At 44.2% G+C, this 10,671-nt stretch overlaps 1 long non-coding RNA gene across 1 annotated transcript in view; it reads left to right on the top strand.

The window, feature by feature from the left end:
• The first annotated feature begins 2,492 nt into the window (after positions 1-2,492).
• The window catches only part of LOC136163245 (uncharacterized), a 36,080-nt gene continuing 27,901 nt past the window's right edge, over positions 2,493-10,671 (top strand). Inside the window, exon 1 of the long non-coding RNA XR_010662198.1 lies at positions 2,493-2,620. This is a non-coding gene — a long non-coding RNA (uncharacterized lncRNA). The remainder of the gene's footprint in view (positions 2,621-10,671) is intronic.

Here is a 10,671-nt window from a genome sequence, read left to right as displayed (position 1 = left end):
GTCTGAAATATTTTTACTCCCTGTATACATATGTACATCCAGCCTCAGGCATCTTATTGGGATACTCTCAGAAACACCCTTAACCCAGGCTGGAGGGAATCTGAATTTACAGGCTACACTCTGTTCCTCCTTTTTTTCTGTCCTTCTACACAGAGCAAGGCATCTATGGGGTCAAATTGACATGTATACTCAATGCCCTCAGATGGAAGAAAATCTGCAATGCAGGAGACCTAGGTTCGATCCCTGGGTTGGGAAGATCCTCTGGAGAAGGGAATGGCTACTCACTCCAGTATTCTTAAGTGAAGTCCATGGACAGAGGAGGCTGGAGGGCTACAGCGCACAGGGTCGCAAAGAGCCGGACACAGCTGAACGACTAACATTTTCACTTTCACTTTTCACTCAAAGCCAATGCTTGCACTTCTTGATTTTGCTCCAGGTGTATGGGATCCTAGAATTGCTTGTTCACACAACACCTGCCCTCTTCCTCTGTCTGTCCTCCCAAGGTCCAATTTTACCCCACTGTAAACATTCCCAGGAAGACCTCACTGCCACGGACAGAGCTCATGCAAATGAGGGACTCTAAGCCTTAAACTTCACCAGAGTTGTGGCAAATCTACCTCTACACAGCACCCAGCTTTTCTGTGATGGTGCCTATTTATCTTGGCCCCAAACCAATGTGGAAGCTACTCTACCCCCCAGTCTATAGTCTATAAAAATTTCACTACCGTCTCAGCATGGCGACCATGCAGGGGAAGCAGATAGAAAAGGTTCAAAGAGATAGAACTGTACATGGCTCTGAACACTGAAATCTTCCTGGATAATAATTATGTGACAGCAGACATCTTGCCTGTCTACCCTCCTGTAGTGCCAGGGCGCCATCTTGGCATCCCTCTGAGGGCAGCCCATTGCCATGTGGTGCCTCCACTGTTCCCATCTGGCAGAAACTGGGGAACTTCTCCTTAAACCTGACCCTTTCCCAGTCTCTTCCTCCTCCTTAACCCGATAAGATAACACATCAGATAGAAGTCCCTCCTCAGCCCCTCAACAACCCATGATATTGGCAAAGTGGGTCCTCTGACCATGGTTAATGGGTGGCACACCTCCATTCAGGGCTTCTCTCTTAACTCAGTTGGTAAAGAATCTGCCTGTGATGCAGGAGACCCTGGTTCGATTCCTGGGTTGGGAAGATCCACTGGAGAAGGGATAGGCTACCCTCTCCAGCATTCTTGGGCTTCCCTGGTGGCTCAGCTGGTAAAGAATCTGCCCGCAATGTGGGAGACCTGGGTTTGACCCCTGGGTTGGAAGATCCCCTGGAGAAGAGAAAGGCTACCCATTCCAGTATCCTGGCCTGGAGAATTCCATGAACCAAGTCCATGGGGTCATGAAGAGTCGGACACAACTGAGCAAGTTTCACTTTCACCTCCATTCGCTTCATCAATTATGCATTAAAGTGAGAGAGGAAAAGGAGTCTGGCATAGCAGTGATCAAGGAGCGTCATCTACCCTCATGAAGTAAAAAGACCTTTTAGAACAGAGCTGATCCTCTGTGGGGGGAGCTCCCCTGCACCAAGTATTGGTTGCCCAAGCAGCCACCCTCTTGCTTTCTTTCCCTTCCATCCTTTGGCCCCTATGACCACGCTCCCCTCCTACCACTACCCCATCTGCTCAGGGGACACCCCCTCTGATGAACAGGGTGAATCCTCCTTAAGGACCAAGCTGGACAACCCCAGGTGAACTGGCAAAGGGGTCTAAGGCTTATTCCAGCTTTTATTGCTTGGCGCCTCTCACACGTCATACTCTTCATGCCTTCAGGACCTCTAGCACTTTCCCCTGACCCTCTGAGGCCCAGCTTATGGGTACTGTTTTTCGCATTCAGGTATATGATATTACTAGCACCCCCCGCCTTAATACATGTCTTTAAACAGACAACAAAGTCTTAAGGAAAACGTTCAAAGTCAACAGCTTTAATGAAACGTCTCATACACATTTAGAAAAATCTTAAAATAGATTATGGCATTTAATCATCAGAACCCCCTGAAATGGAAAGAAAGAAAGAAACCAAGGTTTTGGGGGTAATGTAGCCAGGTCAAGGGGAGAGCCTTGGGAGTGGGCTGGGACAAGGTCAGAAGAGTAGGACTGGGAACAAGCCATGGCTGGCCTGGATTCTATCTAGCTGGTTCCTCTCTCCACACACACACACAGCACAGCACAGATGCCTTTGGGGGTTCTTGCGGAGGGGGGATATCGACATCTAGCCCACGCCCAAGCCTCGCATTTTGCATTCCCTGCACTGTGAGGGGCAGCCAAGGGTGTGCAGGGGGTTGGGAGGGGCATCTAGAAGGAGAAGGACAAATTTAAAAGGAAAGATTTACGAGTCCATGAAGATGTTTCTCCCAGACTCCTGAGTGCAGGCGTATGACTTATTTATTTTATTTTCATTTGTAACCAAAACCTTCCCCTGACTCCCATTGGCCCCAGCTGAGAAGGGAGAGAGGGCCGGCCGTCAGGCGTTGATCACCGGGCCAACGGGAGACAGTGTGGCGTGATGCTGACGCAGCCCACTGACAAGCCGGCGAGAGGCCCAGGGGAGCCGCTCTGAGCGAGCAGCCAGAGCCAGGCAGGTAGGGAGCTGACAGCTGGGGAATTGCTAAGAGGCGCCGGGCTGGTGGGGGCAGGCTGGTGAAACAGCAGACTCAGAGAAGGTGTGATTCTGCGATGCGCAGACACTGTTGTTTATCAGCTTTCCTGGGCGTCTTCTCCGCGTCCTCTGCTCCACCAAGCTCATCTCGTTTAGAATTTCCTCTCTCCCTTCCCCCACCTACGTGATCACCAGTCAGTCCCCATAATCTCTTTTCTGTAACGTTTGTCTCCCCGACTGCTTTTGCGAGAAGAAAGGGAGCAGATGAATACACATTAGTAGCATCGAAATGTCACTTAGTGGTCAGTTCAAAAAGGACAGTCTCTGCTGGCCTCAAGGCAAACTACTGGACTGAGAGCTGCAAAGTCAGAAGAAAGAATGGGCTGGGAACTAAGGGGTGTCCACACTGGGGACTCACGATGCAAAGGCACAGGGCTGTGAGTTAGCAAAGGCTTGAGGACTGCCTGGTCCACAGTTCCTGGAGGGAGGCATCCAAGGGAAAGAGGAGCTGTGTCCCCAAGCTGGCATTCTCTTTTAGGGAAATAGAAGTTGAGATGGAAAGGGGAGCCAAGCTTCAAACCTTTGGATAAGTCCTGAATTCTCTTCAGGACAGTGACCCCAACACTGGCAGTTCCCTGACCATTTACTGAGGATCACAGAGTCCCTTGCAAAGGCCCCCCATGTAGGAAAATCCATCATCCTTTTCATACAAAAATAACAAACAAAAATTAAACAGAACTTTGTTAATCAGTTGCATTTACCTATCTTGCCTGTGACTTTTCTGTATGATGTTCAAAACAATGTGAAACCCATGCTGACACCTGTCTTGTCACTGAATATAATCAGCCAGTTCTCTTACACTAGACAAGGCAATATCATAATCTTCACTTATGGAATTATCAGGACAGACACTCCCTATCTGATGCCTGGATTACTCAGACTGATTTGAACCACAGATGATTCTCGAGGTCACATGCTCCCTGCTCCCAAGGACCTGTAGGTCTCTGCCCCTCCACCTCATTACTGGATAAGAGGTTACATCATTCCCAGTCTATAGATGGAACAATAAAGGCCTGTTTGGCTGGAAGTGACTCCATGAGTCTGCCTTTTCACCTACTGTATTGGAAGGTGTGCCATTGGAGACATATTTCTGCATTACCAGAGGGCTTCATAGCTGAGTCATCATTATGAAACTTGTTTCACTCCATCAAAAGTCAGAGCCTCATAGCTTGCCTTCTAGTCCAGACTCTGACACCTGCTTCATGTAGAAGCCTATAGGCCCAAGAGTCAGAAGGTCTGAGAATTACCACTTAGCAGTCATGTTAATCATATCACTTAAAATCTTCCTGTGGCTTCCTACTGCCCTTATGAAAAGTCATAACCCATATTCAGAACTCCGTATGCTCTGGCTGTTGCTCATTTTTCTGACCCTATCCCACACTTCTCTCCCTCTCACACTTTACTTCCAGCTGCACCAGCCTTCTTTCTATTTCTGAAGTCACTAGGTGTGTTTATACCTCATTGTCTTCGTACCTTTGTTCCCTCTGCCTGTGTTGTCCTGAAAGGAACCTACTAATCATTTGGCTCTCAACAAATACTGGATTACTTGATGGGCAAATTAAGCATAAGTATAGGACAACAATGAAGCAATGGGACCCCCAAAAAAGGTTATATGGGGAAAATAATTTGAAATTTGATATGTTTTTTGATCTTCCCTGGTGACTCACATGATAAAGAATCTACCTGCAATGCAGAAGTCCTGGGATCAATTCCTTGGGTCAGGAAGATCCCCTGGAGGAGGGAATGGCAACCCACTCTAGTATTCTTGCCTAGAGAATTCCATGAACAGAGAAGCCTGGTGACCTATAGTCCATGGGGTAGCAAAGAGACAAACCTGACTGAGTGATGAACACTTTCATGTCAGTCATCCTGGGAAAGATAAGAATCTTTCATTTGTCCATTAATTCATTCATTTAGCAGACATTAATGGTACTTACATGCCATCTGTCTCCTCAAACTTAAAATTTAAATTCCATGAAGACAGACGCCTAGTCTGTCTTTGACTTCATCAGCATACAGAATGTGCTTGAGAAATGTCTGTTAAATAAATAAGTGAATTAATGAACAAATAAATGAATGTAATCTCAGACTAATCACTTAAATTTTCTGAGCCTCAGTTTTCTCATCTTATGACTAACCCTAACATACTTGTCTGCTTCAAAGTGCGGGGAGAGTCTGAAATAAATATGTGTATGAGACCCAACAGAGCCTGAGGCAGGGATTAAGTACTGGTGCTTTATTAAGAAGGTACAATCCTACAGCATCCAGATTGAAGGCAAAAGGAAACAAGACAAAAAAAAAAGAAAACAGGAAGAAATGAAAAGATGATGAGTTACTGCGTTGACCAGTGCTTCATGTGAAGCCACAAAGTGACCACCAGTTATTTGACAGGTATATTCACAGGATTACGTGAGATATCTATGGAGAAACTAGACCTTGAGGCAACCCATCAAGGAAAGATGAAGCATGGTGAATACTCGCCCACTGAAAAACTTACTGCCCATACTTCCAGACTGCCCCATCCCTCTACCCCTTGAAAGCACCCAGAAAGTCTACTCCTATGTCCTTTTGAAAGTGCATAGTCTGAAAGTTTGTCCAAGTCTGAAAATTTCTGGAAGAGACAAAGTCTCCAGGCCTGTGGAAGACTGACCACAGGGGTGAAACCCCACAGCCCCACAGCTTCAGAAGGGCAGCTCCTCAGAACGAGGAGCTGAGAGTCCAGGCCAGGAGGTGAGTGAGGATGAGAGAATCCAGTGAGGGTGAAAAGATACACATAAGCTATTTCTCATAAAGTATCTGAAAGCAGTTTGAACGCTATAAAGTCCCAAACAATGACAAACGTTGCTGTCTTATTGGTCTTTAAAAAAAAAAATCAAGTGTGTTTTCAACTCATAGTCGGTGCACTTGTATAAGTTTGATAAGCTTTCAATCAGACTGTGCAAATGAAAAGAAGTCTCTCCTGTTTGCGTTGCTATTGTTGAAACATCCCTCTCTGAAATAAGCCACCTTATCGCCTCATAAAAAATTCTCCTGTCCAAAATAGAAACATAAATGTGTTCTGTTAAAGTGGGCATTTTTCTTGTTATGTTTAGTTCCTATTCTTGAAAGAAAACACAGCAAACATGAGCAATTCATAAGGGAGATACTTTTCAAGTAAGCCTCTTGCCTCATGATTCTTCCTCCATCACTCCTTTCTTGTAACAGTAGCTTCCTTGAGCCCAGTTCTTATGTTTGTACATTGTCTACACTGTGATCAACTTTAACAGACCTCCAAAATGCCAGTAAATGTTAATAGCAGAGAGCCCATAGAATGATTAGACTGGAAAGATTTCCTAACCTGAAATGCTTCCATTAGCAGTTACATAACTTGCTGACATGTGGCCCCCTCATCAGATTTTATCTACAAATCCAAAGCCTTTACTATTTAGGGTCGGCTTGAATTGAGGAACCCCATGTGTTTTGGATTTTCATTTCATTCCAGAGCCCAGTAAAATGAAATGCCTGGCACAGGGTAAGATGCATGCCCATGGACATGCACCTGCATATGTTATTCATTAAGTAAGTGATTGAATGAATGAATGCTGTCAGTTTACAGCAGAAATTTAAAGCATTATAAGTATAGCTTCTAGAACCAACATGTCTGGGTTCAAATCTCAGCTTTATCATCAAACAGTGACATTGGAAAGTTTGTTTAACCTCTCACGCCATCTGCCTTCACTGGTTCAACCAGACCCAGGTTTACATGTGTTTAAATTCACAGTAAAGCCTGTCCTTAAAAATTTGTATAGCCAAAGGGAATCTCATACTGGTCATGGCATTTATGTTACTTTGTGATACACTGTGTTTTTAAATGTGGTGCTGTCAACTGATTTAAGTATTTTATTGGACAATTTTACTGTTCTGGTGCCCCGAAGCTTTTTAAAGCAGGAACCAGTTTTTTTAAATCAAATAGATAAATGTAAAGTCGTTGCACTTGAAATAACAGCAGTACAAGCAGTAGGGCCAGAATTTCCACTCTGGCTGTTTAATTATTTCCATGAAGATTTCCCTAAAATTTAGGGGAAAAGTAATGGGGACAGGTGACTGAACTTGACCACCAACCTCCTAAGCCCTTTACTGGTTCTCCCCTAGACCCCCAAGCCCATGTCCCTGAAGTTATTGCCAGGATCCAGGACACATGGGAATTTGCTCATCCTCCAGGGGAGAGGTAGTCTGACCTCAGCTATTTCTCAAGTCCCTTTGACATCCAGTCGTGTCTCCCCCATCACTGATGGAATAATGGATAATGAGTCATCATTTTAGACTATTCTTGCAAACTGTTGCTTGTGTCTATTTTGTAAGCTGCACATCACCTTACTTTTAGTACAAAGGAGCTCTCTACTGTCCAAAATATAAACTGTTTTCTTATAGAAACACTGAAATTAAAGAACTTTAAAACATTAGCATCACTAGTAGTAGAATATCCTAACCTTCCATGCTTCCTGCTGTGATGCAGTATGGATCACTTTTGAAGAGCTCTTGACAACCTGAATTAAACTAAGCCTTTGACCTAACTTCCAGTTTACAAGAAGTACAGGGAATAGAGGGGAAAATTAAATAACATCACAATAGAACAATAAGAAAAATTCAGAATTTGGGAAGTTCTACAAGATAACTGGCCTAGCTTCTCAAAAAGTAACGTCATGGGAAAAAGGGGGGTGGGATCAGTTTCAGATTAAAAGAGACTAGAAACACCAAATGCAATTGGTTGATGAAATAGAAAGGAATCAGGATTTGTTTCCATTGACAAAGCCAGCATTATTCGGGGTTTCTATGTCTTCCATGAGTCATAATATTCAAAGTTGTTTCAATCACAAGTATATAAGGTCAACAGTGGTGCTATCCTCATACTGAGCCTGTCCTTGGGTTTTATAACAAAACAGGGCACAAATGTACATGAAACTGTCTCGGGACCAGAGTGAAACTAAAAACCAGGATCCAAACAACTCAATAGCTGAATATATTTTGAATTGTTCTTGTTTGGAGGATTTATTTCCCTGGAAAACACTTCAGGCTGCCACTTTCTATAAAGCACTCTTCTACTAGTAAAAATGAATTCTCACATTGCAAGATCTCAACATGAAATCTCATCTATGCCTTTCTTCTGAGACATCAAGAGAGTATTTTATTCATTTATTTAAAATCTAAAAAGAAAACCATGGACATTCATCCCATCCATGTTTTCATTCCTCCTTTTATTCTTTGGATTTATTAAATTCCCACTGGATAGGAAGCACTTCTAGTACTTAGGTGAGAGCAGACAGCATAACCAAGATTCATCAGATTCTTGCTTCTTAGAAGTTACACTCTAGTAGGAGAGTGAAGGCAGGTTAATAAGGAATAGTGAACAATGAAGAATCGGGGTGTGGGGAACCTACCTTAGATATTGTGGTCCAGAAAGTCCTCCTGAGAAGGTAAACTTGGAATTAAGACAGTTGATCACGGTTACCCATGTGGAGGTTTGATAAAGGGCATTCCAAGCAGAGAATGCAAAGGTCCTAGGGTAGGAGGGAGCCTGGTAGGCTTGAAAGACAGAAAGAAAGGCCGAGTTACTGAACCATGGTGAATGACAGAGAGTGAAATGAAATGTAGGTTTTGGTTAGGAGATTGGACTTTATTCTAATTGCATTGGGCAGCCATTGGAGGGCTTGAAGCAGCAGAGAGGCATGATCTGATTTTCACTTGAAAAAGATCTCTCAGGCTGACGCTTTTGATCAGGGACTATCTCCTCACATTTAGCCCATATTCCTCCTGCTACAATTAAAGTGGATTTTCTCTCCTCACAGTGAACAGATGCTATTTGATGCTGATATTAGTTCAGATGCCTGAGGAAACATCAGATGGCTATATCAGGATCCCCAGAAGGCTAGAATGAAAGTAGTAAGAAGACCAGGGTGATGATCATCAACCTGAATTACAATCAGAAGCCCCTGATAAAATGAAAACCTTTTTCCTTCCCCAGTGGTGGTAGGGCCAGGTCTTTCCTTAGCTCTCCTATAGTTCTTGCACTCTCATTGTTTCTCAGACCCCACGTCCCCACCAAGCAATCCATGGCAGCAGCAACATTAACATAGTGGAAGACTGTGTCAAGTATTTATGGTAGGGAACATATTGTTGGTGTAAAAGAACATTAAAATAGGATGAATGGGACTCCTAGTGAATTCTCCCTAGCATCACAACAATTTAGATAGAGAAAATCACAAAAATTAAAGTAAAATCATTTAATGTCTCTGGGAATTATCTTAAGGGCATAGAGCAAAAGGAGAAATACTCATGCAAAATAATTTGCTGAACTGCATAAGGACAAGCATCTATGGCATGTCTGCCACCATCTGCTCCTTTAACTCCCATATCCTAGGCATCTGCAGCAAAGAAGAGAGGGGCCTCCTTCCCTGAAGTGCACCGTCTGGGCTATGATTTCACCCCAGGAGTGGCATGTTGCCAGCAAAATTTCTCATACCCCCAAGCCCACTCCAATTAACCCACTGTTGCAGAAGCCCTATTCCTAGGAGGAAAGATCTAGGGGATGGGGTGCTTTGCCAAGTCCTGCCCCAGTTGTAGCACACCGAACGTACACCTGATCACCCTTGCCCCAGCTCCATTATAGAGGTTCCATTCGGAAAGGGCAAGCTGAGGAGGCCAGGGCCTGGCACTGCCCCACTCCGAACCAGTGCCCTCATAGAACTGGAGTAGAGTTCTAGTATAGTGGCATGAGGGTCCCACCCAGGAGGTGAGGCAGACCTGAAGGATAAAGGATCCTGAAGCTCTGCCTGAGGGGGTTAAGCACTTGGAAAAGGAAATAGAGATCTCTATGCTTAAGGGTGTTTTGAAAAACATTGGCGATCTTGGTAGAGAGTAATTAACAGGAGAAGGATAGCTCCTGAAGACTTGCAAAACAGCAGAGCAGCCAGAAGTTTAATAGAGAGAACTGGGAAAAGAGCATCCAGGAAGAGCCCTCCTGGGAGCAGTCAGAGTCCAGGAGGGAAGCCTTGCTGGCACAATGGGCTTAAACACAACCCCTGACCAAACCATGAAGAGTAGGAATTCTGATCCAGGGTGATACCTGGGTTTAAAACTAAAATCACACTCAGCCCTAACAAACTGGAAGATTATGGGCATCCCCAAGGCTAAGCCCTCCTGGGAACAATCAGAGAAAGAACCTCCAAGTTAGAAGTCCTTCGCTGTACATAGGGCAATAAACACAAATTCCCTGAACTGTAATAGCAGCCTCGAAGCCACACAGATATCATAAAATATACAGCAAAAATCTGACTGGCTAAGCGGGCTAAGTTTTACTACCTTTGACCAATAAGTGGCTTATACCAACCAAGACCTAGGGATGACCCTTAGGTGAAAAAAGAAAAGTGAAAGTGTTGGTTGCTCAGTCATGTCTGACTCTTTGCAACCCCATGGACTATAGCCTGCCAGGCTCCTCTCTCCATGGGATTCTCCAGGCCAGAATACTGGATTGAGTTGCCATTTCCTTCTCCAGGGGATCTTCCCGACCCAGGGATTGAACCCAGGTCTCCTGCACTGCAGGCAGATTCTTTACCGTCTGAGCCACCAAGGAAGCCCTTAGGTAGACAGGCTTAAAAGCAAAAACAAGGGGGAAAATGTAAGTATGGATTAAAGGTGCTGCCCACTGAGGGGGAAATAGATGCCACATGATTAGTTCAGCCAAATCACTAAACAAATCAACAACTGACAAAGCCAACAATCACCACCATCCCTTGGGTCTAAGGGAGGGAATCAGTATCTAGAGTTACTATAATATACTTGAAACTGAAGAAATTCAGTTTCAAAAAACAAAAAAAAAAAAAATGTGAGACATGCAAAACAATAGTAATAAGCACACCTAGTTCCCAGATCTTGGTTTCTAATACCATTCTCAACTGAAAGGAAACAGGATTTTCTTGGAGAAATGACTGATTCTAG

This window comes from Muntiacus reevesi, chromosome 3, assembly GCF_963930625.1.
Source record: "Muntiacus reevesi chromosome 3, mMunRee1.1, whole genome shotgun sequence".
Taxonomy (NCBI): domain Eukaryota; kingdom Metazoa; phylum Chordata; class Mammalia; order Artiodactyla; family Cervidae; genus Muntiacus; species Muntiacus reevesi.
The sequence above is the reverse complement of the archived record's forward strand: the minus strand, read 5'-3'. Positions and strand labels throughout refer to the sequence as shown.